Here is a 14,031-nt window from a genome sequence, read left to right as displayed (position 1 = left end):
CAACGACACTTGTACGGTCCCCGCAGACCTTCATCTTCGGCGTCCAGTTTACTTGGAGCGTGTCCCCACCTTCTAGTATTCCCCTGAAGCTGGGGCCGAATCCCAGGGTAGGGAAGGCTGATCTAGTCTCCGCACCGTCCGCGAACCGCCCCAGACAGGATTCCCCTCGGAATTAGCCCCCGGGAACCCCGACCGTAACCTGGAAGAAGCAGAAAGCCCCGACCATTCACCCCTCGCTGAACGAGAGCCCCCTCTCCACCACCAAGGAGCAGGAAACTCCGGCCAGGACCAGGAAAGCGAAGAGTGTCATGGTGATAGAGGTGGTGGAGGTGGCCTAGGGCAGAGGCACGGTCCACGCTGGATGAGCCAAGGGACCACCTCCTGGATCTTTGTAGGCGTGGGGTCAAGGGGGCAGACGTATCAAAAATTCCTCACCATTGGCTTTAAAGCACTCCATCACCTTGCCCCCTCCTACCTCACCTCGCTTCTCTCCTACAACCCAGGCTGCACACTTCGCTCCTCTAGTGCTAACCTTCTCACTTGTCTCCATCCCGCCTGTCTCACCACCGACCCCTAGCCCACGTCCTGCCTCTGGCCTGGAATGCCCTCCTTCCTCAAATCCGACAATTACTCTCTCCACCCGCACCTTCAAAATCTTATTAAGGCACATCACCTCCAAGAGGCTTTCCCAGACTAAGCCCCACTTTTCCTCATCTCCCATTCCCTTTTGCGTTGCCCTAATTGCCTCCTCCCAGCCCCACAGCACTTCTCTACATATCTGTAATTTTATGTTTGTTTATTTGTCAGTCCCTCCCACCGCCCCCCTGCCCTCCCGTCTAGACTGTAAACTCGTTGTGGGCAGGGAATGTCACTGTTTATTGTACTTTCCCAAGCGCTTAGTATAGTGCTCTGAACACAGTAAGAGCTCAATAATACGACTGAATGAATGAGTGCATGAATGAATGAAAGTTGGAGCTGAAGGAAGGGCCATGAGCTCGGGGACGGTGTGGGAACCAATTCGTCGCCCGGACCTTGCCCTGACTACAACGGGGCTACTCTCCACTGTCTCCCCCAGCCCCCATTCTCCTTATAACGACCCGATCCCCTTTCCACAACCTCTCCGATCCAAGGGTGTTCTCCGGGGATCTCAAGGCACATTTCAAACTTTTCGCTGCCCCAAGAGGGTGAGGAGAATACCGCAGAGTTGCAAAGACCGAGAGCAGCAGAGGCGGAGATTAGGATAAATAAGGACGCAGAGAGGAGGGTGGAGATGCCCAAATCGCGGCCTCCCTGGTCCCGGAACTCCGGACTGGGGCCGAGAAGCCCAGAGAGTTTAAGGGAGTGGCCACAGAACACCTAGCACAACCGGGCGGCGGGGACCGAGCTGGTGCTGCCACCAGCAGCGCAGAGTTCCCCTCCCCGTCGACAAACGACCCGGCACGGCTCAGGGAAGAGAGAGGAGCCTCGGACAGTTGACCAGCGTAGTTCCCGCCTCCGCAGCATACAGCCTTATTCAGCCTCTGGTGCTGGGCTGGATTCAATCCTCGCGCCTTTCCCAAAGGCGCAAAACCTCCTTACCCCGTCCCCCCTTCCCAGACACCAGAGCTGACAGCCCGGTCTTGGGGGTCTCCGCCCCCGCCCTGGGTTAATCTGGGACTCGTCGGGGGTGAGTGGGCGAGCGTCACTGAGGCTGCTGCAATCCATGCCTAAAAAGACCCCCGAGCCTCTCCGCAACCCCCGACACCCAGCTGTTCCCATGTTTCGCCTCCGCTCCCGCAAGGAGTGGACGCCGCGCTCACTGTTGCACTGGGGACCCCGGAGGGGGGACTCGCTGTCTCCCTCTCCTCCGCAGGGTCGTTCCTGGTCCCGGCCCCTGCACAGAGATCTTCCTCCTGAGCCCGGCCCATCACCTACCTCCCGCAACACGCGGGCCAGGAGACCCTTGGTGGGGGCGGCGCCGGGGGAACCGATTCTGGATTAGGCTCGAGGCGCGGGGCCCCCTCGGGGGATCGTGTACAAACATCTTCGGGACACGGCCCTCTGCAGCCGCTCCACGGGTGTGCGGGCCTCGGGCTTCGGGACCAAGATGCGCGGGGGCGGGCCCGAGGAGCAGGATCAGCTGGACGGTGACGGCGTGAACTTTTGCACGGGCTTCTTGGACACGTAGGAGTAGAGACAGTAGAAGGCGTCGGCGACGACGGCCAGAGTCTGGACTTCCTTAAAGCGGCATGCCGGGGGGAGGAAGCAATTGTTCGCGGGAGCCAGGAGGGGAGGGCGCTGCGTTGATTCGCCTGGAGAAGAGAAGACTAAGGGGCTGAGAGGGGCTAGAGCAGTGTGGCTTAGTGGAAAGAGCACGGGCTTGGAAGTCAGAGGACGTGGGTTCTAATCCCGGCTCCGCTACTTGTTTTCTGTGGGATCTCGGGCAAGCCACTGAACTTCTCTGTGCCTCAGTTACCTCATCTGTAAAATGGGGATTAAAACTGTGAGCTCCCTGTGGGACAACCTGATTACTCTGTATCCCCCCAGCGCTTAGAACAGTGCTTGGCACATAGTAAGCGCTTAACAGGTACCATCATTATTATTATTATAGAGCCTCAGAAGGGTCATTTCCCAGGAGGTCGCCGAGGCTGGAACTCGAGGGAACAGGCTGACTTTGCAATCGAAGGGAGGGAGGGTAGACTGTAGGGAGGAGTTGGCGAGGCTGGACCAGGCGAGACACCGTAGAGCAAGGCAGGAGAGGAAAGAGGGTCGGGGCGGGGTCAGCGGGGACGGAGGGGCAGACCAGCCCAACCACTCATTCGCCAGCATCACGCAGGGGTCCTCCAGCTCGATGTGCCGCACCTGCGCCTTCAGAAACAGGCGAAGGTCGATACCTCTGGCCTGTAATGGAGAGATACCTCTACCTCCATATTCATCAATCCCTGCAGCTTGCGGGCAGGTGGATTTAAAAGTGGAGGAGAGGGGAGCAAGGGCAAGAAATCTTAGGTCTAACTTGATTCCCTCTCACTGCAGTTTTAAACTACTTCGTCTGGTTCCATCATCTTTCTAACGCTTAGAACAGTGCTTGGCACATAGTAAGCGCTTAACTAATACCATCACTATTATTTCCAGTTGCGGCAGCTCCTTCTCCATCTCAGGAGACCGGCAGAGAGCCATCTCCTATGCTCCTTTAACCCTTACGGGGCTTACCTGGAGCTGGTCTTATTGGTGAAACTGGTCATAGCACTGGACAGGCTGCAGCCAAGGTGCAGGCCCTGGCTGCAGAAAACTTACGTGGGGTTGTGGGAGGGAGAAATCAAATCTGGGGGCACAAAAAGCAGTTGGCTGGCCATTAAGCTCTTTTATCTGCCTAATAATAATTATTATAATAATTGTGCTTACTATATGCCAAGCACTATGAAAGGCGCTGGGATCGATACTTTCATTCATTCAATAGTATTTATTGAGCGCTTACTATGTGCAGAGCACTGTACTAAGCGCTTGGAATGAACAAGTCGGCCACAGATAGAGACAGTCCCTGCCGTTTGACGGGCTTACAGTCTAATAGGGGGAGACAGACAGACAAGAACAGACAAGAACAATGGCAATAAAACAAGATAATAATAACAATAATGATGTTGGTATTTGTTAAGCGCTTACTATGTGCAGAGCACTGTTATAAGTGCTGGGGTAGATACAGGGCAATCAGGTTGTTCCTCGTGAGGCTCACAGTCAACCCCCATTTTACAGATGAGGCAACTGAGGCACAGGGAAGTTAAGTGACTTGCCCACAGTCACACAGCTGACAAGTGGCAGAGCCAGAATTCGAATCCATGACCTCTGACTCTCAAGCTCGTGCTCTTTCCACTGAGCCACGCTGCTTCTCTAGATAGCAGGCCCTGCACCCACATCCTCGGGCACTGGAAAGGTTGAGAAAGGGCTCTAGCAACCATGGCGCCCGCCTCCGTGAAATGGGGCACCTTCCCTGGTGGGCAGAGTGACTTCTGCCAAGTCCGTCCCATGGGGAAGACAAAACCCGCCACGTCTCCCGAAGGGGACGCCGGCTTCTCATCTGGGGAAAAGTTTCCGGTTGGCTGCTAACAACATCGCTGCGGAGGCGCAGAGGTGGCGGGGGCGTTGGGAGCGAAGGAGAGAGAAAGGGAGAGAGAGAGAGAGAGAGAGAAATGGAGGAGGGAAGATTTGTCTGTCCCAAATCTTCCCAAATCAAAGTTTTGCCCCCAAGTCTCTTTCTGCTTTCCTCCCCACATTCTCTCTACCTGCTCTCCCGTCGCTCCCCCTCTCCTCCCTCCCCTTTCTCCCTGCTTCTCTCCTCACTCTCCTCCCACACTAGTTAAACTCCTGTTTTCCTCCTCTCACTCCCTTCTGCTCTCCTCCCCCACACCCTTCCCTCCTGCTCTCCCCTTCCCTCCCCTCATTCCTTTTCCTCCATTTTACCCTTTCTCATCTCCTTCTGCTCGCCCCTTCCCTCCCTCTCCCCACTCCTGCTCCATCCTTCTCCTCCTGTTCTCAATAATAATAATAATGTTGGTATTTGTTAAGCGCTTACTATGTGCCAAGCACTGTTCTAAGCGCTGGGGTAGATGCAAGGCAATTAGGAAGTCCCACATGGGGCTCACAGTCTTAATCCCCATTTTACGGATGAGGTAACTGAGGCACAGAGAAGTTAGCTGAGGCACAGAGAAGTTAGCTGAGGCACAGAGAAGTTAAGTGACTTGTCCAAAGTCACACAGCTAACAAGTGGAGGATCCGGGATTAGAACCCGCGACCTCTGACTCCCAAGTCAATACTCTTTCCACTCAGCCACGCTGTTTCTCTTAGAGACGCTGCTTCTTCCCCCTCCCTCCCGCTCTCCGCTCTCCACTCCCTCTCCTCATGTTCTTCCCCCCTCTCTCCCTCCGCCTCCTTCCTCACGTCCTCCCTCCACCCCCTCGCCTCACGTTCTATTGCTCCCACTGTCACGTCCTCGCTCCTCGCCTGTGACTGGATCATCCAGGGCACAGTTGGCAATGTCCAGCGACCCAAGAGGCAAGTGCACTTTTTGCCAATCTCCGATCCTTCGAGACCTGACCCTCCACTCTTCCAATAATGCCGGCCCACTGGCTCCCGCAGCTCCAGTGGACAGAAAGGGTGTGTGTGTGTTGGGGGTTAGGGGGAGTTCTGGCGCTGCTGACCTGCCCTTGCCTCGTCCCCCTTCCCGGGAAGTGAGGACGAGAAGAGGTTGACGTGGAAGAAGCTGCCTCCTGCCACTTCCCAGGTCTCACTCCCCGGGCCTCGCCCATTCACCCCGCTTTACGATTGTGCCCTCCCTTCCCAGTCTTGACCCTCAGATCTCTTCCACCCCATTCCGACCCCGAACCTCGCGCCCGACCTGCTCTTTACCTTCAGCTCCCAGGGTCAGGTCATGGTCCAAACTGGTCGCGGTGCTGTAGAACCACTGAGGCAGAGAGGGAGGGTGCAGATGACGCCGGAGGCGGGATGCGGTGGAGGGAGGGGTGGAAGGAGGGATGAAAGGAGGGGTGGAAGGAGGGATGGAAGGAATGGAAGGAGGGATAAAGGGGCGATAAAGGGAGGGTTGAAGAGAGGGATGGACGGAGGGAGGGGTGGAAAGGAGTTAAGGGTGGGAGGGGTGGAGTGAGGAGAGGGATTGAGGGGCGCAGTCGCAGGAGCATTGAGAAAGGGGCCAAAGAATAGGTAGATATACAAATCCTTTTACCTACAGTGACTAGATTCAATCTGATTGTTCTGTATCTACCCCAGGGTTTAGCATATTGCATGGCATATAGTAAGCACTTAACAAATATCAAAATTATTATTATTATTATTATTATCTCCATAAACTAATCTCACACACAAACCTCCCCCCACTGCACATATACATTCAAACACATGGACACAGGATGTTCTCCACATCCACAACCACCCAAAACACGCTCACACAATCTTACACGCACAAACACACGCAGGTGCATACATCCACGCATGCATCTAAAACACCCATATGTGCGCAAGCCACCCATCTCTAGAGGCTTACATGCCTCCACATTAGCTCACAATAAACACTTCTGCTCTTCCCTCGCCGCCCGCTTCGGAGTTGACACGGTCAACGATTCCGAACTCACCGTCGGTGGTTGACAGGTTGGGTTCCTCCTCCGGCTCCTCCTCCGATCACCTGTCACAGCGACAACACTGACCCGTTGTCCCTGCCCTCCCTCCGTAGCCCTAGAAAGCCGCCCCTGGCACCAATGGCCCCCAGAAGAGGGGGGAAGTTTAGTCCCAGAAAGCCCAAGCGCCCTCCTCCAACTCCCTTAGCGAGTGAGTGCCCAAATCGCGATCAGAGCTCTGGATTTCTCTCCCCAGGCTGGCGCCTCAGCCCCTCTGCTCAGCTCCCAGGGGATAGTCAGTGAGAGACTCGCTCTACATCAACTCCGCAGCGTCGCGGGAGGGAACAGAAAGGTTCTGGGGGCGGGGAGGATGGAGAGGGAGACAGAGACACAGAGAGACAGAGACATAGAAGTCCAGACACACAGAGACTCAGAGAACCCAGAGACTTAGAGGCACAGTAACAGAACGCAGAGAAGGAGACACAGAGACAGTGATACTCAGAGAGACAGAGACTAAGAGACTCACCGAGATAATGGCTGAGACACAGGGACAAGTAAAGTCTGTTTGTGTGTGCGTGTGTGTATGTGTGTATTTCAGAGCACCTCCTTCCCTTCCCACAGATCCTCCTGCTCTCCATTTCAGACGAGATATCTGACCCCCTCACCGCAATCCCCCCTATCCTTCCCAACCCGGGCAAAACCGCGAGAACTGCAGCAGGGGGGATCGAGGTTAGACCATGGGGGTGGAGTCTCACCCGCAGTCCCGCAGCCAGGGCTCAATCTGGAGGGCGGGGCTCACTGGGGGACAGAAACAATTCATTCATTCATTCATTCATGCGTTCGTTCAATAGCCTTGATTGAGCGCTTACTATGTGCAGAGCACTGTACTAAGCGCTTGGAATGTACAATTCGGCAACAGATAGAGACAATCCCTGCCCATTGACGGGCTTATGGTCTAATCGGGGGAGACAGACAAAAACAATAGCAATAAATAGAATCAAGGGGATGTACATCTCATTAACAAAATAAATAGGATAATAAAATATATACAAATGAGCGGACGAGCACAGTGCTGAGGGGAGGGGATGGGAGAGGGGGAGGAGCAGAGGGAAAGGGGGCTTAGCTGAGGGGAGGTGAACGGGGGGACAGAGAGGGAGAAGAGGGAAAAGGGGAAGCTCAGTCTGGGAAGGCCTCTTGGAGGAGGTGAGCTCTCAGTCGGGCTTTGAAGAGGGGAAGAGAATTTGACAAAGGTGAGGAGGGAGGGCATTCCAGGAGAGCGGGAGGACGTGGGCCAGAGCTCGTCGGCGGGATAGATGAGAACGGGGGACAGTGAGGAGGTGGGTGGCAGAGGAGCGGAATGTGCAGTGTGGGTAGTAGAAAGAGAGAAGGGGGGAGAGGTAGGAGGGGGCAAGGTGATGGAGAGCCTTGAAGCCTAGAGTGAGAAGTTTTTGTTTCGTGCGGAGGTTGATAGGCAACCACTGGAGATTTTTAAGAAGGGGAGTGACATGCCCAGAGCGTTTCTGCAGGAAGATGAGCTGGGCAGCGGAATAAAGAATAGACTGGAGCGGGAAGAGACAGGAGGAAGGGCTAACAGAGAGAAGGCTGACACAATAATCCAGCCGGGATATTATGAGAGCCTGTTCCAGTAAGATAGCCGTTTGGGTGGAGAGGAAAGGGTGGATCTTGGCGATATTATAAAGGTGAGACCGGCAGGTTATGGTGACGAATTGGATGTGTTGGGTGAATGAGAGACAAGTCAAGGATGACAAGGTTGCGGGCTTGAGAGACGGGAAGGATGGTCGTACCATCCACAGTGATAGGGAAGTCAGGAAGAGGATAGGGTTTGGGAGGGAAGATAAGGAGCTCAGTCTTGGACATGTTGAGTTTTAGGTGGCGGGTAGACATCCAGGCAGAGACGTTCTGGAGGCAGGAGGAGATATGAGTCTGAAGGGAAGGGGAGAAGACAGGGGCAGAGATGTAGATTTGTGTGTCATCTGCATAGAGATGATAGTTGAAGCCGTGAGAGTGAATGAGTTCACCAAGGGAGTGAGTGTAGATGGAGAACAGAAGAGGGCCGAGAACTGACCCTTGAGGAACTCCTACAGTTAGAGGATGGGAGGGGAAGGAGGAGCCTGTGAAGGAGACCGAGAATGAACAGCCAGAGAGATAAGAGGAGAACCAGGAGAGGATGGAGTCTGTGAAGCCAAGGTGAGATAAGGTGTCAAAGTGTCAAAGGCAGCTGAGAGGTCAAGGAGGATTAGGATAGAGTAGGAGCCATTGGATTTGGCAAGAAGGAGGTCATGGGTGACCTTTGAGAGAGCAGTCTCGGTAGAGTGGAGGGGATGGAAGCCAGATTGAAGGGGGTCCAGGAGAGAATGGGAGTTAAGGAATTCTAGGCAGCGAGTATAGACGGCTCATTCCAAGAGCTTGGAAAGGAAGGGTAGTAGGGAGATAGGGCGATAAGTGGAAGGGGAAGTGGGGTCGAGAGAGGGTTTTTTTAGGATGGGGGAGACATGGGCATGTTTGAAGGCAGAGGGGAAGAAGCCATTGGAAAGTGAGCCGTTAAAGATAGAAGTTAAGTAGGGGAGGAGGGAAGGGGCGATGTTTTTTATAAGGTGAACAGGAATGGGGCCCAAAGCACAGGTGGAGAGGGTGACACTTGCGAGGAGGGAGGCGACCTCCTCTGAGGATACTGCAGGAAAAGAAGGGAAAGTAGGGGAGAGGGTTGGGGGGGGGAGGCAGAAGAGGGAGGGGTGACTTTGGGGAGCTCAGTCCTAATTGTGTTAATTTTCATGATGAAGTAGGTGGCCAGATCATTGGGGGTGAGCGGAGTAACAGGGCCTGAGGAGAGAATTAAAGGTCTGGAACAATTGGCGGAGGTGACGGGCATGTGTGTCAATGAGGGAAGAAAAGTAGTTTTGTCTGGTGGAGGAGAGGGCAGAGTTAAAGCAGGAAAGGATAAAGTTAAAATGGATAAGGTTGGCTTGGTGCTTGGACCTTCGCCAGCAGCGCTCAGCAGCTCGAGCATAAAAGCGTAGGAGGCGGACAGAGGCAGTGACTGTGGAGTGAGAGTGGTGGAAGGAAAGGAGGGCGAGTGAGTTGAGATGAGTAGAGAGAATGGAGTTGAGAGCGGTAACCTGATCATTGAGAGTGGGAAGAGAGGACGGGGGGCAAGGTGGAGAGAGATGCTTTTAGAGAGACGGATGGGATCAAGAGAGCGGAGGTCTCTGTGGGGGAGTAGTACAGACTCGCAGGGGGAGAGAGTGTGAGAGAGGAGGCAGGTGAGAAGGTTATGTTCTGAGAGAGGGATTTCAGAGTTGGTGAGGGAGGAGATAGTGCAGCGGTAGGAGATGATGAGATCGAAGGTGTGACCGAGTTGGTGAGTGGGCGAGGTGTGGTGGAGCAGAAGGTTGGCAAAGTCGAGGAGCGATAGCAGGCGGGAAGCAGAGGAGTCACTGGGTACATCCATGTGGATGTTGAAGTCTCCGAGGATCAGAGTGGGCAGAGAGAAAGAGAGAAGGAAGGTGAGAAAGGGTGGTTGAAGAAGTCAGTGGTGGGACCAGGAGGGCGGTAGATGACAGCTACAAGTATCTGGAGGGGGTGGTAGAGGCGAATGATATGGGCTTCAAAGGAGAGGAAGGAGAGGGAAGGGGGAGGAGGGATACTGCCGAGGTGGCATCGAGGTGAGAGAAGGAAGCCGACGCCTCCTCCCTTTCCGGTGAGTCTGGGGGAGTGGGACAAGAAGAGGCCTCCCATGGAAAGAGCAGCGGCAGAGACCGGGTCTTCAGGAGTGAGCCAGGTCTCTGTAAGGGCGAGGAGGAGGAGAGAGCGGGAAGGGAAAAGGTCAAGGATGAAAGGGAGTTTACCTGTAATGGAGCGGGGATTCCAGAGGCCACACTTGAAAGTAGCTGTGGGTGCAGGGGGGGAAGGGAGGGGGTAGAGATGGGAGGGGAGGGTTTGGATGGGAACAAGGTGGCGGGGCCCTGGACAGGGAGAGGGGGAAGAGAGGTGGTGGTGGGGCAGGAGGACTAGGATATGGCGTGGGTGGGAGGAGGGGGTTTGGTGGGGAGGAGCATGGGGGAGGGGGAAGAGGGGTGGCACTGGTAAAGTGGGGTTCTAGGGCAGGGGAGGGGAGGAGGGTTGGAGACAGAGGAGAGAGCGGGAAAGAACAGGGCGAGAGAGGTGAAGGGGAAGGAGAGGATTGGGAAGGGCAGATGGGAAGAGGTGGGTGGAAGGACATGGTGAGGCCAGAGAGGTTGGTGGTAGCACTGAGAACAATTAACAGTAACATGTGAAAGCGGTAATATAGTAACATGATACAATAAAATATTATTAATAAGCGGGTAATGACCAGAGTCAGGTGTTGACTTGACTAGGGGTCGACCTGATCGAAATCAAAGTCAAAAGGCTAGCGGCAAGGAGAGTCCTGGGGCTCATGGTCCAAATGTCTCTGAGGTGGTGGCGGGAGCCCTGAGGATGTCCGATGTGGGTTGTGGGCGTAGGTGGCGGCTAAGGTAAGGTAACACAGTGAGAACAAGGACATTGTTGCCTGGGGATGGGGGAGGGGAAGAGGGGCGGGGGAAATCAATCACCTCACGGGGGAGGAGGGAGGGAGGGCTTCCCAAAGATGGCCGCTTCCAGGCAGAGTGGGGGGAGGGCGGTTGGGGAGCACAATGTCCCAAGGCCCGAGCAGGGGAGCACAATGTCCTAAGGCCTGAGCAGGGGAGCACAATGTCCCAAGGCCCGAGCAGGGGAGTACAATGTCCCAAGGCCCGAGCAGGGGAGCACAATGTCCTGAGACCCGAGCAGAGGAGCACAATGTCCCACGACTCTGGGTGAGTGGGGGGGTGATGGGGAGAATAGAGTCCTGCGCCACGGGTTTGCAACCAGGACGGGCTACGAGGGTCAGGGAAAGTTGTGGGGAGGTCTGGGAGCTATTCGTGGGTCTGGTGGCTGTGGGGTCTGCGGTGGTGTGTGGGTCGGGGGGGGGGAGAATCCTCAGTGTCAGAGTCCTTGAGCGGGGGTGCAGAAGTCCAGGTTGGAGAGCTGACTATAAGCCCAGGGGCAGGTCATCGAGGACTGATAGCGTGGCTCCAAGGAAGCGGAGGTCCCGAGTCGACGTGGCGGCTATGACTGGAGGAGAAAGGTTCAGCCGGGAATAGGGACCAGCGGTCCAAGGCACGGCTCCCAAGGAGAGGCGGTCGTGGCGCAGATGAGTCAGCGAACGGTAGCCGAAGAGCTAGCCGGGAATAAGGGACGGGCGGTCCAAGGCTCCACTCCAAGGGAGCGGAGATCCCGAGTCCATGTGGTGGCGGATTCAGCGGGGAATAAGGGGACAGGTGGTAAAAGGCGCAGCTCCCAAGGAGAGGCGGTCCCGGCGCAGATGAGTTGGCGATCGGCAGCCAAAGAGCTAGCCGGGAACCTGGTTATGGCTCTCGAGTTTTTACAGGATCCCACTAGGGGGCGCTCGTTTCAGCCGAGCTCAGGATCTGAGGGAGCGGGAGTGACCGGTGCGACCCTCTATAGGTCCTCCAGCCACGCTGGCTAGTGGAAAGAGCATGGGCTTGGGAGTCAGATGTCATGGGTTCGAATCCTGGCTCTGCCACTTGTCAGCTCTGTGGCTGTGGTTGTCACTTAACTTCTCTGTGTCTCAGTTACCTCATCTGTAAAATGGGAATTAAGACTGTGACCCTCACGAGGGACAACCTGATTACCCTGTATCTACCCCAGCGCTTAGAACAGTGCTTTGCAAGTAGTAAGTGCTTAACAAATACCAACATTATTATTATTATTATTATTGTTCTTAATCTCCCTGCTCCCGAACTGGAAGAGGATCTCAGCCTTCTCCTCTCCAGGAGGAGCCATCCTGTCTCCACAAACTGGTTCCCTCCTTAACACCCACGTACCCCTCCCCCCCGCCCATGACCTCTCCCCTTGCTGCCACGTTCACCTTCTTCAAAGACATCATCCACCGGTGGGGGCTCCTCTTCGGGCTCCCCAGGTAGCTCTGCAGTTGCCGCTGCCCTCGCCTCGTCTTCCTCCTCCTCCAGTACCCGAAGCCGCCAGCGCCGGCTCTGCCTCAGCCAAACCCGACACCGCTCCCAAGACAGGGTACTCAGGGTCGAAGGACCGTCCATGGCCCTGACCCGCTCCTTCGGGCTCAGAACCCTAACCATCTGCCCTGGCATCCTGGATGGGGAAAATGGGAAAAAACAGAGCAGGGGTCAGGAAGCTCCTGCCCCTGACTCTGGGCTTTCCCTGGAATGTCTCCAAAGAAGGGGTGTTCTCAGCCTCCTCCTTCGTTCTGATGCTGAGCCCAGCCATGGTTCCAGGAAGTTCTCCAGGTTGTCTACCCTCCTGCTCTCTCTCTTGCAGTCCTTTCTAAAAGCCAATGGGCTGGTGCAATTATTGTTACTGTTATGACCTTCCAGGAAGAAGCATGGCCTAGTGGATAGAGCACAGGCTTGGGAGTCAGAAGGTCATGCTTTCTAATCCTGGCTCTGCCACGTGTCTGCTGTGAGACCTTGGGCAAGTCTATTCACTTCTCTGGGTCTGAGTTTCCTCATCTGTAAAATGGGGTTTAATACTTTGGGCCCTATGTGGAACAGGGACTGTGTCCAACACGACTATCTTGTATGTACCCTTAACAAAAACCAAATGCCATTATTACTATTGTTATCATTATTATTTGAATTCAATACCTTTGTTCCCCACTGCAGTGCCTGCCCTCTGACCCAAATGTATTATGGAGTGGGGTTTCTTGGGTGCTCTTTGATCATCCCCTCTGAGCGGATAGACCAGTGTGGGCAAAGGAGCTCCCACCTTCTCTGCTCACGTGAATGGTTTTCTTACAGTGAGATTCCTTGGAATGTCCCCACCCCTATCCCAAGCCCACCACCACCACTGCAGGCTGGCGCAGGGGGAAGAGAGGGCGGGTATATCCTGGGCGATGGAAGAGATTGGCCTCTCCCCTACCACTCCCCCGCCCCGCCCGGTCCTGTCTGGAAATGTGCTGCCTGGCTGTGGGAGCTGGTGACCCTGCTGTTTGGCTGATAAGGGCAGATCCAGGCATTGTGCGGGAGCTTGGGTAGGTGGGGCCTGGAGTTGCTCTGGGTAAAAGACCCCTGAACGTGGACCGCTGGAGGCCGTGAACCACTCAGCCTTCCTTCCCAGCTCCTTTTTTCCCCCGGGCTCCTTTGAAGGAGAACCGCTTTACCCAGAAAGATGAGGGGGATCTGTTTGGAGCTGTGTTTCCATCCTCCCATCTGGGTCTCGGACCTGCATCCACCTCCAGTGAGCTGTCTGGGAATCAGGGAGGAGGAATAATAATAATAATTGTGGTATTTGTTAAGCACTTACTATGTGCCAGACACTATACTAAGTGCTGGGGTGGTACAAGCAAATTGGATCGGACACAGTCCCTGTTCCAAAAATGGGGATCATAGTTCCAATCCCCATTTTACGGATAAGGGAACTGAGGCGCAGGGAAATTAAGTGACTTGCCCAAGGTCATGCAGCAGACAAGTAGCAGACTTGCTATTAGAACCCATGACCTTCTAACATCCAGGCCTGTGCTCTATCCACTACACCTTGCTGCTTCCCCCAGGAACTACCCTGGTGGGAAGGAGGATGGGTCTGGGGTGTTGAGATGGGGACGGGCCTTGGGGGTGTGGGAAAGAGGATGGGTCTGCCATGGAGCGGGACAGGTCTCTTGGGAAGGGGGACAGACCTGGAATGTGGGCAAGAGGGATGGACCTGGTGAGGAGGAGGGACAGGGCTGGTGAGAAGGGGAAAAAGTCTGGGGTGTGAAGAAGGGGGATGGACTTGGTGGGGAGGGGAGCCGTACCTGGGATATGGAAAGTGAGGGTGTGCCTGATGGGTGGGGAAAGAAGATAGGCCTGGGGGGTGGGGTGAGGGGAATGGGCCAAAC

The 14,031-nt window shown here is 55.2% G+C and overlaps 1 long non-coding RNA gene across 1 annotated transcript; it reads right to left on the bottom strand.

Annotated features, from left to right (window-relative positions):
* Positions 1–902: 902 nt before the first annotated feature.
* LOC120638639 lies at positions 903–6,783 on the bottom strand. Its single transcript, XR_005660402.1, has 3 exons — positions 6,120–6,783; positions 5,380–5,434; positions 903–2,291 (listed from the first exon to the last, which is right to left on the bottom strand). It is a non-coding gene; the product is annotated as an uncharacterized LOC120638639 (long non-coding RNA).
* Between the last annotated feature and the right edge of the window lie 7,248 nt (positions 6,784–14,031).

The sequence above is a fragment of the Ornithorhynchus anatinus genome, chromosome 10 (assembly GCF_004115215.2).
Source record: "Ornithorhynchus anatinus isolate Pmale09 chromosome 10, mOrnAna1.pri.v4, whole genome shotgun sequence".
NCBI classification, from domain to species: domain Eukaryota; kingdom Metazoa; phylum Chordata; class Mammalia; order Monotremata; family Ornithorhynchidae; genus Ornithorhynchus; species Ornithorhynchus anatinus.
Note: the sequence above shows the minus strand (reverse complement) of the source record. Positions and strands in the feature narration are given on the sequence as shown.